This window comes from Loxodonta africana, chromosome 12, assembly GCF_030014295.1.
Source record: "Loxodonta africana isolate mLoxAfr1 chromosome 12, mLoxAfr1.hap2, whole genome shotgun sequence".
In the NCBI taxonomy this organism is placed as follows: Eukaryota; Metazoa; Chordata; class Mammalia; order Proboscidea; family Elephantidae; genus Loxodonta; species Loxodonta africana.
In genome coordinates this window covers 15,493,855-15,511,810 of record NC_087353.1, presented here as the reverse complement: position 1 = coordinate 15,511,810, position 17,956 = coordinate 15,493,855, and positions in this window count along the sequence as shown.

Sequence of the window (17,956 nt, the reverse complement as noted above, 5' to 3'; positions counted from 1 at the left end):
AAATGCATTTACTACATGCCAGATGTCCATCTCACACCAGTCTGCTGTTTGCCTTTCACTGACCCTACAAATAGATGCTACCGCCTGGATCCATCACCCACAAACCTCAGGCCACTGAGCAGAGCATGTTTGGCATAGCAGGTGCAAGGAGGAAAGAAGTCATCATCGAGGTATAGGGAAAGGTGACAATTTCACACGACAAGGTTATAATTATGAAAAATTTTTCTAGGTTGAATTTAGAAATGTGTTGTTTCCCCAAATCTCTCAGTGTGTTTACAACATTTTAAATTCCTTTGGTTAGATCCAAATTGATTAGAAATAAATGTTTAAAAAAAGTCTTATTAATCCAAAATACTCTGCTTGAGTGATTTGCAAGTCTTTTTCGTTTTCACCTACATGGTGAGATAATGATAATGCAATGTTAGCTGGCCAAAATGTAAGTTAATCCTAAAGTGATTTCCATGTTTGACCATGATATTATTTTTATAAAAAGATACAGCTTAATGATACTTGTCATCAACCAAATACCTTAACTCCTTAAGTTTCACAGGTTTCCATAAAAAGAAAGTGCAAATTACTGCTTTTCTCCTTCACATTGCCTTTCCTATATGCCAGTGACAACATATCTGTAGTTCAAACAGGTTATCCTAAAAATTCTAATTGACAATGACATAAATATCCCTCGAATAATTTTTAAAAGATTTATGCAACAGTTACACAGTGCTCAAATTAATCAAAACAAATTATGGACAATCAAATATTTATTACAAAAATAAAATGAAATGAATTAATACATTGAAAACTATTGGCAAAATATGATTTTGGGGTAAAGGCTAAAATGCTTTATTTGTGCTTTTCTCATTGCTTTATTTTTACGATAAGAATCACGAACACTGTGAAATATGCATTTATTTGGTAGAAATACTAATATAATAAAAGGGATGAAGTACTCATCAGTACCTACAAGCACTCACGGACCATCAACAAAATGTGTGGTAATAAACACAAATGCAGCCTTGCAAACGTTAAACGAGATACCTGATGTTTTACTGTCTGCACACAGAGACATTTGCTTTACATATGCTGGGTCTACTAAAATATCCCCAGTAATGATCATATTTTTTGGATGGCGTGGGCTAAAAATGAATTATGTAGTTAACCGTAACGAGCAGTGTTAGGCTCTTTCTAAATTCCACAGGGGAAGGGTTAAATTGCTTTGTTACTCACTAAATTGCCACATGCACACAAGTACTTAGTCCAAGTTTCTTAATGGTGATGATGACACAATCGGAGGCATTAAAATATGGAAATTTTTCAGATTAATTTGAATATGTTTACATGGATTTTCTTTTTTTTTCAACTGCAGTAAGAAATCATCCAAAAACCACAGACGTATTGAGCCAAGTGAAACTGGTGTTGCCTTCTCTGGAGACGTTTAGGACAAGGAAAATAACACTCAGGAGAATGGTGCAGTGGGAAGAGCCATATGAGCCCGAAAGGCCTAGTAAATCCACATAATCCTTGTGATCATCCGTCTACCCAACTGCAAAATGGAGAAAATGACAAGGTTGCTGTGAAACATATGTTTATGTTGTGAAACGTATGTTTATGTTGCGGAACATATATTTATGTTCATATGTATGTATTCTGACTCCTAATGACCCTATAGGACATGCCCCATAGGGTTTCCAAGGAGCAGCTGGTGGATTTGAACTGCCGATCTTTTGGTTAGCAGCCATAGTGCTTAACCACTGGGCCACCGTATATGTATGTACGTACGTATATGGTGGTGCAGTGGTTTTGTTGTTGCTAGTTGCCCTCGAACTGATTCCAAGTAATGGTGACCCTATGTGTACAGTGTAGAACTGCTCTATAAGGTTTTTCAAGGCTATGACCTTTCAGAAGCAAATTGCCAGGCCTGTCTTCCAAGGCACTTCTGGGTGGGTTTGAACTGCCAACCTCTTGGCCAGTGGTTGAACGCTTAACCATTCACACCACTGAGGGAATACATACATACATGTATACGTGTGTGTGCGTATATATATATATTTACATTTTTCATATATATATTTTTTCATATATAATATATATATATCATGATCAATGGAGAAAATATTGAAGTCATCAAGGGTTTCATTTTACTTGGATCCAAAATCAACACCCATGGAAGCAGCAGTCAAGAAATCAAAAGATACATTGCATTGGGCAAATCTTCTACAAAAGGCCTCTTTAAAGTGTTAAAAAGCTAAGATGTCACCTTGAAGACTAAAGTGAGCCTGACTCAAGCCATGATGTTTTCAATCACCTCATATGCATGTGAAAACTGGACAACGAGTAAGGAAAACCTAAGAAGAACTGATGCCTTTGAATTGTGGTGCTGGCGAAGAATATTGACTATACCTCGGACTGCCAAAAGAATGAAAAATCTGTCTTGTAAGAAGTAAAACCAAAACGTTCCTTAGAAGTAAGAATGGAAAGACTTTGTCTTACGTACTTTGGACATTATCAGGATGTTATCAGGAAGGACCAGTCCCTGGAGAAGGCCATCATGCTTGGTAAGGTAGAGGGTCAGTGAAAAAGAGGAAGAACCTCAACAAAATGGGTTGACACAGTGGCTGCAACAATGGGCTCAAATATATGGCAACAGTGTGAGGATGGCACAGGATCAGGCACTGTTTCATTCATATATATATATATATATATATATATATGTATATACATATATATATACACACACACAACCTGGAAACCGTGGTGGTGTAGTGGTTAAGTAAGTGCTACAGCTGCTAAGCAAAAAGGTTGGCAGTTTGAATCCACCAGGCTCTCCTTAGAAACTCTATGGGGCAGTTCTACTCTGTCCTACAGGGTCACTGAGTTGGAATTGACTCAACAGTAATTTTTTTTTAATACATCCTAGTGTTTTGCTTCGTACTTAGTGGGTCCTCAATAATGTTAATGACAAAAAAATTACTTACGTCAAACAGTTCATAGCCTTTTCCCTAACTCTGATCAGTAAAGAGAATTCTAGCGTGACCTCCTAGGTTTGATTTCCTTCCTTGCTCTCCAAGGAGGCTTCTGAGATGTGTTCCTTTTGGCTACATAAAGCATAATCAGTAAAAACGGAAGAGGGAAAGAAATAGAAGAGAGAGAGGCCTAAGAGTGAAAGGTGTTTGGGAGTATCTGATTATGAAAAAGCCCTGGAGGCGGCTACAGAGTATGAGGGAAGTAGAAGGGGTAGAGGCGAAGATACCAGCATCACTGCTGTCTTCTACTTAAACCCTTCATTGTGTTTGTGAAAAGTAAGTAACAGACAAGTTATTTTAACATTGCGTTTTTGGTTTTTGGAATGTGTTCTTTTGAATTCATTCTACTCTAATACTGAATTATGCAGATCGTAACTTTACTTACATTAAAATATATACTATCATTATATTCTTGAATAATTTACGTTTACTTCCACCTGTTGGCGTATTAATGGTCGTGTATTTTATATTTTAATGTGAGTAAAGTTAGTGGTTGAGAGCTCAGCTGCTAACCCAAAGGTCAGCTGTTTGAATCCACCAGCTGATCCTTGGAAACCCTATGGGGCATCAACTCCACAGCAGTGGGTATTGGCATGGGCAGAACTTTTTCATTTATTCTTCATATCCAAATCCTTCTTATCTTCTCAAGTCAATATATTAAGTCTTCCATGATACCCCCTATCACATTTCATCTAACTGGCAGAAACAATTTGCAAAAAACTCCCTTTATATTTTATACATGTCTTCGGACAAGTTCCTTGGAAGCAGACTCTGAGGTAGAAATTTTGGTGCATGTAATTAAGCGAAGAAGTAATAGCAGGAAAAACGGAGTGAGGGGAGAGGGGACGGGGCTGAGACAGGAGCTAAAGACGATGTGGTTTCAGTAAGACTCTAGCTCCGGCCTGATCACACAGGGGCTTCTAGAACACAAACTGAACCACAGAGTTGGTCTAACCTTGACGCAAGGAAGTCAGCTATTGGCACTCTCTTGGCAGTTAGTTATTGGCTGTGGGCTCTGCATAATCTTCTGAGCAAGACGGTAATTCTTCCATTTTGCCTAAGGCTTTCCTGCAGAGAAGCAGGCAGCACTGAGCCTTTAATGATCAAAATTCACACCAGTCCAGTAAAGGGGACCCAGATGAGGCATAATAGAATCCACGTCTCTTTCTGATGGCCTTCTTCAAGCTCCACATGTATTATAGGAATTAATAGTCCTGTTAGATTATGATTTCCTTGAAGACGAAGTAAGTGAAATATTTATCTTTTGTATATGTCTAGCCCAGTTCCTTGTATATAATGGTACTGGAAAGAACTTTGGAATTGTTTGCCAAGACTTAATGTCTACTCAGAAGAGGATCTAAAATAAAGTTCCAATCTATTCTATCTCAATATTGAATAGACCATTAATATTCATGGAGAAACTCCCTGAAAGTTCAGAAATAAATAAATTGACTAACACTGATATCACCTGAGTTACCAAGGAGTGTGAGAATCAAGAAACAAAGGAGGATTTAGGAGGGCGTGAGTTAACTAGGTTTATTTAACTGCTAAGTGACTTGCTCCTAGGCGTTAGGCTTACAGTATAAGATAGTACTGTAAACATACATTTCTACTGATTATCTTCCTTGATGATGCCCAGACTCTGAATTAGGAATATCACATCTGTGAATGTCATGGATTCAGTAGGCATATTTATTGAGTAAATAAATAACATAATAAAATTGCAGAACATACAAGCACACATTAAACAAATACCTGAAAACCATACACCAAACCTGTCGCTGTTGAGTTGATTCTGACTCACGGCAACTCCACGTATTGCACAGTGTAATTGCTCCACTGGGTTTTCTTGACTATAATCTTTACAGAAGCAGATATCCAGAAAACATCAGTAAGAGCAAGGAAAATAAAATCTGGAAGAAAGTCAGAGAATAACTGTTTTATCCACCCTTTTTCTTATTGATCTTATCCAGTCCCATCACTTTAAATGCCATCTGCGTTCTGACTCCTAGGTTTAAGTTTACAGCTTAGATTGTTCAATTTTGCTATCTATTTAAGCATTTCAAACCTAACATCTCCAAATAAACCTCTTGATTTTCCCCGAAAACGGTCATCCTGCTGCTTTTCTTTTCCATCAAATTTCTAAGAAAAGCTAATCCTTCAGTTTCTTGAGCCACAGAACCTTGGAATCATCCTTAACTCCTGCCTTTATCTCACACTGCATATCCAATTCCTGTAAAAGTCCTCTTGGCTTTATCTTCAAAATATGCCCAGACTCTGACCACTGCTCCCACCGCCTTTGTTATCTCCACGGTTCAAGCCATCACATCTCTCTTGAGTGATTGCAATACCTCTCTGCTTTTTCTCATTTCCGCCTTTGATCAACTTCTACAATATTTTCAAAACAGTAGCCAGAGAAATCGTGTTAAATTTTTAAAGCCATAGCATGTCATACCTCTACTAAATATAACTGTTTGTATAAAAATATACTTGCTCCATTTATTTATTTACTAATATGTTCATGTATTCATTCTATATAAGTTTGCTGACTACCTTCTTTGTTGTTGTGAGCTGCTGTCAAGTCACTTCCAACTCATGGCAACTCTATGTAAAACAAAACAAAACATTGCTCGGTCCTGTGCCATCTTCACCATCCTTGGTAAGCTTGAATCTACCTTCGTTGCAGCCACTGTGTATTTTGAGTGCTGTCCAATCTAGCAGACTCATCTTCCAGCACTATATTGGACAATATTCTGTTGTGATCTTTAGAATTTTCATTGACAAGTTTTTGGAAGTGAATCACCTGGCCTTTCCTCCTAAACTGTCTTAGTCTGGAAGCTCTATGAAACCTGTCCATGGAAAGAACAAATAGTTCAGATAACTTTTGAAATAGCATTACATAATTTTAATTTCTTGTTTTATGTAGATGATAAAAAAGAACATGAACACAATTCATTTGTTAAATTAGCAACATTAAGCACAAAAGCTTACACCCACAGTGATGAATCAGTTGCTTCAGAAGGTTAAAAGAACTTCAATTGTCAAACACCAATGGAATGGGAAGGGACGGTGTTGTGCGCTTACAAAAGTAATAATAATGATCTTTTCAGCAAAGTCTAGGCTTGGAGAAGCAGAAAAAAAGTTTTAGAAGAAACATTCCAATGAAAATAAGAGAGTTTGATTCTCCACTTTATTTACAAGTGACAAGTATTTGGTCCACTGGCAACTCAAAGGGAAAAGGCTATTTTACAGAGCATTAAAGAATGCTACACTTTCTTTCTTTTGGATTATTTCAGCTAAACCAAATACTAAAAGTAAAACTGTATGTGCTTGGCCAACATTCATATGGATCTTATCAGTAAGGGTATGCATACAATTATTTGTTAGTTCATTTGCTCAAATATTTATTGAATTCTCGCTCTATTCCTGGTTCATGTTGAATGCAGATGAGAGAAATAGTAAACAAGAGAGAAGTGTCCCTTTCATCAAGGAGCATACATTCGATTTTTCAGGAGGTGGGCTGCAGGAGATCACTGGACTTGGCCTTCAGTGTCAGGAATCTCTGTTCTTGAAATGTAAATGGAAAAAAAAAAATTATGGAAGCTGATCGTAAAATAGCATGGCTTGGTTCAGGTGTGCCTTAGTCCTTAAAGTGACGTCTTTGCTTTTGAACACTTTAAAGAGGTCCTTTGAAGCAGATTTGCCCAATGCAATGCATCATTTGATTTCTTGACTTTTGCTTCTATGGGTGTTGATTGTGGATCCAAGTAAAACGAAATTCTTGACAACTTCAGTCTTTTCCCTGTTTATCATGATATTGCTTATTGGTCCAGTTGTAAGGATCTTTGTTTTCTTTATGTTGAGGTGTAATCCCTATTGAAGGCTGTAATCTTTGATCTTCCTTAGGAAGTGCCTCAGGTCCTCTTCGCTTTCGGAAAGCCAGGTTGTGTCTTCTGCATAATGCAGGTCGTTAATGAATCTTCCACCAAACCTGATGCCCTGTTCTTGTTCATTCAGTCCAGCTTCTTGGATTATTTGCTCAGCATACAGACTGAATAAATACGGTGAAAGAATACAACCCTGACACACACCTTTCCTGACTTTAAACCATGCAGGATTCCCTTCGTCTGTTCAAACGACCGCCTCTTGATCTGTATACAGGTTCCTCATGAGTGCAATTAAGTGTTCTGGACTTACCATTCTTCACAAGTGTTATCCATAATTTGTTATGATCCACACAGTCAAATTCTTTTGCATAGTCAATAAAACACAGATAAACATCTTTCGAGTAGTCTCTGGTTTCAGCCAGGATCCATCTGATTTCAGCAATGATATGCATCCTTCCACTTCCTCTTCTGAATCCAACTGGAATTTCTTGCAGTTCTCTGTCACTTTTGAACGATCTTCAGTAAAATTTTACTTGTGTGCAATATAAATGATATTGTTCAATAATTTCCAAAATGATATTGTTTGATAATTCTTCTAGAAGGGAAGAACATGCCGGGCATTTCCCAAGCTGAAAGAAAGAACTGAAGAAAAAATCAAGCCGTGAGTTGTAATAGTGAAGGATCTTATGGGCAAAATACTGAACAGTGCAGGAAGCATCAAAAGAAGATGGGAAGAATACAGAGTCACTGTACCAAAAATCATTGGTCAACGTTCCATCTTTCAGGCGGTAGCATATATCAAGAACCAGTGGTACTGAAGGAAGAAGCCCAAGCTACACTGAAGACACTACCGAAAAACAAAGCTCCAGAAACTGATGGGATAGCAATTGAGATGTTTCAAAAAACAGATGGAGTGCTGGAAGTGCTCACTCATTTATGCCAAGAAATTTGGAAGACAGCTACCTGGCCAACACAACTGACAGCAAAAGATTTATATTTATGCCTATTCCCAAGAGACGTAATCCAACTAAACGTGGAAATTATCCAACAATATCATTAATATTATATGCAAGTAACATTTTGTTGAAGATCATTCAAAAGCAGTTGCAGCAGTACTTCATGCTTAAAAAACCAAAAACCAAACCCACCGCCGTTGAGTTGATTCCGGCTCATAGAGACTCTATAGGTCAGAGTAGAACTGCCCCATAGAGTTTCCAAGGAGTGCCTGGTAGGTTGTCTCTGTGACCTCTTGGTTAGTAGCCATAGCACTTAACCACTATACCACCAGGGTTTCCACTGCATGCTTAGGATATAGGAAATTTGAGTCGAGCCCAGATTGGCGGTTTGGAGCCAGCTCCATGTGGCTTTGTGATGTTTTGGTAGGTGACCCAATGTGTTGCTGTGGTGTTGTTATGAAATTGTAATGGAATAATAAGCCTTGGTCTAACTGACAAAGACTTGTAGTGTTACCAAGGAGGGACACTGATTCTAGCTAATTATTCAATGAAGTGATATAAGTTAATTATATTTTAGAATGAGCTTTACTCAAGTTTGTACTTACCTAAGCATGGGAAGAAGCCCTAGTGGTTAGGAGCTCCGCTGCTAACCAAAGGGTTAGCAAACACTATGGGGCAATTCTATTCTGTCCTACACGATCGCTATGTGTCGGAATTGACCCAATGGCAACAAGTTTGTTTTGGTGTTTTGGAAGCACGGGGAATAAAATTATTTTAAAAGATGCAGGTTGCTCTTTTCTGATGTCGTCTTATATACATTGTGAGGTAAATAAATTTATCTTTAGTTATTAGACTATCAGAAATGCATATTTTGAAAATAACCTTCTTACTCCTGGTGGAAAAAAAAAATCAAATAAGGAACAATTTGCCCTCTGCCTTCTGAAATTACAGGTGGCTCAGAATTAGAAGGATCAGAAGTCACCCAGTTTATCTTTCCCTCTTCTTAATATCTCTTTGTTGTTGTTGTTGTTAGGTGCCACAGAGTCTGCCCTGACTCATGGTGACCCCATACGCAACAAAATAAAATGTTGCCCGGTCTTGTACCTTTCCCATGATTACTTGAAGATTGGACAGTTGTGATTGGTAGGGTTTTCACTGGCTGATTTTCAGAAAGATCACCATGCCTTTCTTCCTAGTTTGTCTTGGTCTGGAAGCTCCTCTGAAACCTGTTCAGCATCGTAACAATACATAAGCTTCCACTGACAGAAAGCAGTTGTTTCACATGAGTTGCATTGGATAGGAATCAAACCCTGGTCTTCTGCATGGTAGGTGAGGATTCTACCGCTGAACCACATTGCCACTACCAACGTTCTCTTTAGCCCTGCAGAATACCTACTGTAACATTGACTTCTGTACCAGTAAGCTAGCAAGTATCCCAGATTTCCTTGGCATTTTTATTGGTTTATATAGTGCTTCATATTGTGAGTAACATGACAGAAAATTCACTATGACAGAGAACAAAATGTAAAGTACTTATCATAGTTTATGTGCCTAAAAAAAAAAACCTGGATAGGTGGGTAAAAAGGAAGTAGCTGAGTAGGAAGCAGAGAGTCAGGCTAATCTGCAGTTCAATGTGGACAAGTAATGTTGTGGATCGAATTGTATCCTCCCAAAATATGAGTTGAAATCCTAGTCTCTGTACCTATAAATATGACCTTGATTGGAAATAGGAATTTTCTTTTGTTATGTTAACAAGATCATACCAGTGTAGGGTGGATCTTAAACCTAACCACTTCTGAGTTATAAAAAAGACCAGAACAGACACAGAGAAACACAGAGAGGAGAAAATAGATGCCATGTGAGGATCATCCACAAGTCAAGGAACCAAAGAATGCCCGGGGCTACCGACAAGTAGGAAATTGGCTCAGCTGAGGCCCTGATTTGGACTTTTAGCCTCCAAGACCTTAAGAAAATAAATGTCTGTAGTTGAAAGATACTCGCTTGTAGTGTTTGTGTTACAGTAGCACTAGGCAACTAAGAAAAGCAGCGAGTGCTCCAGATTTTGCCCTGTACTCCCCAGACCCAGTGGCTCACCACGTGACTGGAACAGTCCTTGCAGTGTTGCTCTCTTGGCTGAGATCTACAACCTAGGTGACGGATCTATAGCAGTCAATGCTCTAAGTCCATCAAGTTGCTTAGTTGAAGTTTCTGACCGTGCCCTGCCTCTTGTCTACCTTGTGCCTTTCACCTCCTTCTTTATAATCTGGCTTTCTTCTTGATATTTAGAGTTATGGGACACCAAAGGTGGCCTGCTGATAATGTACAACTCAGATGGATAAATTCTTCATTCTTTCACCCCTTCAGATGGAGAGTCCTGAGGAGCAGTTTATATGGCTTCTCCAGCTCATGGAATCTAGCAACCAATTTCTACTTAGTGGCGGCTGGCTTAATAATGCATTCTCATTTTTTACTTCCTCTCTTTCCATACTTCACTCTTTGTGGATTTTGCTCTTTCTCCCTATGGCAGTGCTACCTCTCTTCCATACTCTGCTTTTAAGGACACCAATGCAGGAGCTGGCCACTAATAACAAATCCTTTTGGGAGGTGGGGGAGACTGTCAGAACGAGTATTTTGTGGAATAGGAAACAGGAACCAAATTAGGCAAGATAAAGTACAAAATTGGTGCCTTATTCTTTGTTCGATCTAAAACAGATGTTCAGTATTTATTTATTGAATGAATAAATAAGTAAAAGAATGAATGCATAAATCAAGCAAATAGTTAAAAATAAGTTAAGGTTGACAAGTTGTCAAGATCAAGCAAAATGAGCAAAAGTGAGACTATCCAAGTACCCAAGGAGGTTCCTGATGATCACTCCAGAAGTCTATTAATCCTGATTATTCAACATCACCCTGGTGGTGTAGTGGTTAAGAGATCAGCTGCTAACCAAAAGCTTGGTAGTTCAAATCCACCAGGCTCTCCTTGGAAATCCTATGAGGCTGTTCTACCTTTGTCATATAGGGTTGCTATGAGTCAGAATCGACTCGACAGCAATGGCTTTGGTTATCTCGGTTTTTTTTTATTCAACGTGTTGACATTTCCATTGACTGGATCTTAAAGAAACTGAGAATATATTTTAATATTTTTAACTCCCCCAGGGCCTTGGTATTTTTCTACACATAGTAAGCTTTTCATGAATTTATTTGTTTCAGCTATCCTTTCAATGTATAGCATTTAACCACCCACTGTGTGCCAAGTATAATTCTAACATACATATCTAACATGTGTATGCCTCCCCCTATATGTATGCACGTATACACAGTAAGGTTGTGGTTTAGGAGCCAAATCTACAAATTTAAGGAGTAGCTTTTTCAGCTGTAGCACTTTCCCAGGACTTTCTGCAACCATCCTGTCATTGCCCTCCTTCAGTGGTGTCTTAGCAGTGGTGTCAACTTCATGCCCTGGCAGCTGAATCTTTATGTCCCTGAAATGAAGTCTGTTGGGCAGGTTCCCTAGACCAAAGCTGTCTGATACAACTTTCTTGGATGACGGAAGTGTTCTATATCCTCACAGTACAAAATAATAACCACATCACATGTGGCTATAAAAACCAAACCAAACCCGTTGCCACTGAGTCGATTCCAACTCGTAGCAACCCTATAGGACAGAGTAGAACTGCCTCATAGGGTTTCCAAGAAGAGACTGGTGGTTTCGAACTGCCAACCTTTTGGTTAGCAGCTGAGCTCTTAACCACTGCATCACCATGGCTCCCACGTGGCTATAGAGCACTTGAAATGTCACTAGGGTGACATGTTGGCTAGCATCTTCCACATTGGACTGCACTGCTCTATGACTTTTAGAGCTACAATCATTTGTCAGCACTTTGCAGACCTCTCTTTTCTTTGGACAATCTTGCCCTGCCTCCCATATCCAAGTCACTACCTTTCCTTGCTTTATTTCTCAAAAATCTCCAAAATTAGCTGAAAAGACTGGGGAGATTTGCAAGTCTTTTGAGTAAAAGGTGAGAAAAGCAAACTGAGGGAAAGAACCAGTAAAGAGCTCAAAAAGGATGGCTAACAGCAAGTATCTGAGAATAATAAGAGGAGAAAATGCTATGAAATTCAAACTTTTTTATAAACAAGCTAAAGGTATGTGGGAATTAGAGTGGCTAACCAAAAGAAGGAGTCACTGAGTGAAATAAGATTTATATTGATAACAAAAATGCTTGGCTGGACTCAATAGCAACTGTGTGTGGAGCAGGGTGAGTGAGGATCCAAATGAAAGAATCTCATGGTGAATGGGATCCGGGTGCTTGAGGAAGAAATGGGAGAGACCAGATGGTATGTGTGGCTCTATGTGGGTATGTGTCAGAAAATGACGGCTTTACTCTTCTTTTAAAATAGTTGGGTTTGCCAAAATATATACAACATCTCTCTCACGTTTTCCACTCAGACTGGTTTATGGCAGGAGGCATGTTTTCATCACTTTCCTGGAATGAAAGATGGTGAATGAAAGCACAGCAACAGGATGGCTGTGAGACAAGAAAGATTCTTTTTTTTTTTACATGTGCAGTGTACATATGCCTAAAGAGGTATGACACCAATTATGCCTCATTATAAGTAGGAGCAGATCTGAGAAGAAATACAAAGAAAGATGAAATAGCATCAAAGTCTGAACAGAAGAAAAAGGATGGCAGGAAGCAACCACATTATTTAAAGTTTAAATATTCTATATTAAGTACTGAAAAAGTACAGCAAAAAGAACTTCAAAAGCCATAAATCAACCTGTAACATATTGAAACACTTGAGGACACAACATCAAGACGAGTGCCCCCTACTGACATGCAGAGACAGCCTTCATCAAAGGCACCATCCAGTAAAGTGTATGTAGAGGAGGGTGTGGAGACCAACTTTAATATTGGCTCATTCAAAGTCCCGTCCTTGTTTCTTTCCCAAGAAAGTGAAAGGCCATCAAACTGTGTAACAAGCTTTGGCCTGGTGTTTTCCAAATTCTGAAAAGTGAAATCGTTAATACTAAGCTTGATTTCCTGCCAGAAGATGTCCTTCTTCATCAAATCAAAGGCAAAAGAAACCAGGCTCAATCTTTTTCATGTTTTCAATTTTCCAAGCCTCTGCCCTTTCAGGGGCTCTGCAGCTCGTGGGGGCTGGCTTGTGGCTAAAGCAGCTGCCAATGCATCTCTCTTCCCAGCTTGGGTGTGGCTGGAGTTCTTGGTCATCAGGTTAAATGGAGCCCACCTGACAGGTCTGAGCTGGCTGGGGGCCATCAGGGAGCATGGAGTAGGTGTCCAGGGAAGGGGAGAATCAGCTGGCCGGGCTTTTACTCCAGAGCCTGGGGGTGGGGCTGGAGGAAAATGGTTCTCGTTTCTATCACTGGGATTTTGGTGGGTGTGGATTTGATCATCTTAAATCATTGAGACCCTATCACTGAGAATCATTTCACTCCAGCCAGCATGCAGAAGACTCAGAGCACTACCAAGAAGGCAGATGGAGAGAGCTGGCCTTGAGCTGCCTCACACAACTGGACAGGGGCCCATGCTGGTTAGATGTGTCTTCCCTTCAGCTCTCGTCCAGCCACTTGGAAGCTCTGTGAAGACCATTTAGGTGATGAATGGCTGGGAGAAAGAAGGTGGTGTGAAAATTCCCTCTGACTTGGCATAGATCTCCACTGCTTCGAAATGGAATACTGCAGTCAGACTTCATCACAAATCACAAGGTGGATTTATTAACATCTGGGGAGATGTGTTTCTACAATATATTGTAACTAACATCAGCGAAGTCTCTCTTTTATCCAAAGAATTTTTGTTTGTTATCATTTTTTGGATTTAACTGAAAGAGAAGAAAAGAGAAAAATCTGTATCCTCTGCTAAGAAAAATTTGACAAATGTGCCATTTATGTGGGATACTGGAGTAAAAGAGAATGGTGTGGGAGTGGAGCATTGGGGGATAGGTTGTCTAGAAGTTAGGAAGTAAAGAAAATGTAAATAATTAACAGTGCTAGCTCCTATGTGCCAAGCGCTGTATTATGGACATTTGGACATCATATTTTCTTAGTTTTCTCTAATATCCTTTCAGATAGATATGACTATCCATATTTTACAGATTTAGAATTTGAGGCTAAGGGGCTAAGTGAGTTTCTAATGCAACAAAACTAATAAACTATGGATATATTAGATTTTTACACAAATAATGTGTACCTTCTATATTTGTTTGCCAATCACATCCTCCCTAAGTGAGATATTTTCATAAGCACTGCTATGCCAATTTTTTCTTACATGTTGCTGTAAACAAACAAAAAATTAGCATAGCCTGCTTACTAAAATGCCTCACAGGGGGTGGGAGTGGTTGACAAACAAAGAAGACACATGTTATTTGCATAAAAATACTGTATTTGAGACAAGTCTGAATCTACCTCATAAAAATATAGAACACTGTGATCAACTCCAGGCCTGGAATAAGACTTTCCTAATTCTTTGATTATTTTATTTCTAGTCACCCTCCAAATTTCAGTTTATATAGCACTTCCCTCAATAGACCTTCCCTATTTCCCTTGAATGTCTTCTTCTTATTCTTCACTGCGGTTGGGAATTTTCAGTTCTGTGAATATTTTGTTTAGTGTTTATTGGTGACTAAACCCACTGCTGTCGAGTTGATTCTGACTCATAGCTACCCTATAGAACAGAATAGAGCCACCCCATAGGGTTTCCAAGGAGTGCCTGGGGAATTTGAACTGCTGACCTTTTGGCTAGCAGCCATAGCTCTTAACCACTATGCCACCAGGGTTTCCTTTTTGGTGACTATATACATATTTTTTGTTATTCTGATATTCTTAGTGGCCAACCCATAACAAATGAGCATTGGCTGAAAGAAGGAATGATGGTCGTATAGCCTTAATGATCTGGAGTCCATAGTTTGTCTTCAAGGTCCTTCTGTAGAGTTCCAAAACTGCTTATGACTTCTAGATAAGTCACGCTTTGTCTTCTACTTCTGCTCTAGGAAAAAAAAAAAAAAAATCCAGCGCTGATATTGCGTGGAAATCTCTCCTGAAATATCTAAGGTACGTTTTACCCATAAAACATGCACTAGGCTGAAATCCTCGTTCATCTTCATTCTTCACTGAGCGTCAAATCACCTATGCCCAGTCATTAGTAATAAATACCTGAAGTATTAAATATGTAGTTGGACAATCTGTTATATTATCTACACAATAGAATTGTGGTGGATATAAATGTTAATAAATAACAATGCAATATTATTTAAAAAAGCAAAACCAAACTCAGTGCCGTCGAGTCGCTTCGAACTCATAGCGATCCTATAGGACAGAGTAGAACTGCCCCACAGAGTTTCCAAGGAGCTCCAGTCAGATTTGAACTGCTGACCCTTTGGTTAACAGTCGTAGCACTTAACCCCTACGCCACCAGGGTTTCCATTAATATTATTAGTGAACACTTATACTTGAAAAATGATAAAATTATGTGAAAAAGAAAATTATGTAGGAGCCTCTAAATTCTTGAATGTAATATTCTATTAGATGGTAACTATCAAAGGTGTATTTTATTCATAGCAGATTCTCAACATTTATACTTTTGGCAGGTCCAATCATCTCTCTCTGACTCAATGATTAAAGGAGCTTTTATATTATATGGATTCAGGTTAACTCCTTGAGAATTGCCAAGAACACCATGATTTTTCCCTAGAAAGGGTGTCCAAGTCCCACTGTGTCCATAGAGCAGTTTGAAATATACGTGAATCTCACTCCTATGGCTTCTCAGAGGTATCGAAAGGTGCCCTTACTCCTAAATGGTATACCAAGAATTTGCCAGATGACTACGTCTCAGTGACCTTCACAATCTAGATATTTCTTTTGGGGTCACAGAACAATTTTGCACGGCTCTGTCTTCAAACTCAAAGTTGGTGACTTCGCACCAATGAGTGTTTTGTCTCTGCTTGAAATTTTGGAGGGAGAGGATCTGATGGCTTTTGAGCCCTTACTACTTGCCACGTATTTTACATCTTGTGTTCTTTAATCTCTGTAACAACCCCGAGATACGAGATTTATTGCACAAACTATCCCTCATGCTAAGCGTTTTAACAATTGGGTAGAGTCATCAAGGTCTAGGGAAATGGCAAAGTAAGGGTTTGAAGCAAGGTCTACCTTACGTAGACCAAAAGTTACACTCATTTCATTATACCCCAGGGCATATCCAGGCAACCCAAATTATACCTTTGTTATCGGTTCTCCTTTGGTAGTATCACACATGCTTTTTACATTAAAAAACAAAAACAAATATTTATCAAACCTCTGTTATGTGCCTATTACTATGCAGTATTTGGGGAAACTGGTGAACAACCAAGATTCAATCTCTTCTTTCAAGAAGCTTTAAAAGATTGAAAAACCTAGATCTACTTAATATTAAATAAAAGAAAAAGTAAAGTTATAAATAATGGCCTTAGACTTTGTTTCTTCACTACAACCCTATTCTGAATTTGAACCCTTCTCCCGGCCATGGAGCGCCACCTCTACCATTTCACTAAAATTACTTTTCCCAAAGCACTAAAAGCAGACCTGGTCATCTAAATCTCAGGGTTTCTCTTTTTCTGTTAGGTTTACCAACTCTCTGGAATCTGCCTCCTTGGATTTTCAATAAACTCTGCTTCCTAGTCCACTTTTGTTTCCCTTGGGGACCTCTGGGAGGGTTGAGTGCAAATTCCATCTGCCACCTTGTGGCTTGCTCAGGAACTACTCCATCCTGTAATTCTGGGGTCTGGAAGACAGCCTCTACTCTTTTGTTTTGTCTTATTTTATGTGATTTTTATTTTATATTTTCCCTCACTGAGGCAGCATTTCCATCAGTCTTCTCACCATTTAGAAAGTCTCAGGGTCTAGGTGAACACTGGTAGAGGTGGTCAATTTTTTGAGAAGAGGAGCTTGAGGGCACACTTTTCACTTTTCTAACCTCTACCATTACCCCTACTACTATCAGTATGATTTCATGATAAAAAAAAAAAAAAAAAAAGTCCTTTGCCTCCGAGTTGACTCCGACTCATAGCGACCCTATAGGACAGAGTAGAACTGCCCCGTAGGGTTTCCAAGGGGCGGCTAGTGGATTTGAACTGCTGACCTTTTGGTTAGCCGCTATAGCTCTTAACCACTATACCAGTCCCCTAGAAAAAGGTGAATTCACCTTTAAGACCAAAATATAGGTTTAAAAATGAAACCCTTTGGAAAGTGCAAAAAACAGGAAGGAATGTTAAAGAAATATCTCAATCTTCATATTTGGGATCCATCTGATGCAATAAATGGCCATTGCCAACATTAAGAGGCTTACCGTAGCTTATTTCTTTCCACCTTCCTCAAAGCTAGTAGTTCCCAAATTTGTCTATATATTGGAATCCTTTTGGGAGCAGCACATGGCTTTCACTCCCAGAGACTGTTATTTAAGTGGTCTAGAATATGGTCCCCACACAGGCATTTTTAAGACTTCTGCAGATAATTCTAGTGGGCCGCCAACTTTAAGAGCCACAGTGTAGTCCCAGAATGGAAAAAACAAACAAAAACAAAACCCTACTCTACAAGGCAATATTGATGATCACTTGGGTGCCTCCTTATTTGAGGGAAGGGTATTAAGTCGAAAATTTGGAAGGACAACATTAAAAACAGGAACGATTAACATAAAGTTAAACCTGAGGTTTTTAACTAACTTCGCTTTACTGACTGCAAACACTCCAAATTCGCTCAGAATTTAGCACTAATATTTTTGTGTTTATGGAAATGTGTCTCCAGTGAAACCAGCCTGCGGTAGAAATCATAAAAGAAGTGAATGGCAAATAGGCACCAGTGTTTAAACTCTTGAAAAATATACAAAGTATACGTATCTCAAATGCATTTGCACCTTTATAAGGTTTTTGAAGGAGGTCTGGTGGTGTAGCGACTACGTGTGTCTGCTAACTGAAAGGCTGGCGATTCGAACCCACCAGCCACGCCTCAGGAGAAAAGATGTGGCAGCCTGCTTCTGTAAAGATTGCAGCCTTGGAAGCCCTATGGGGCAGTTCAGCTCTGTCCTACAGAGTTGCA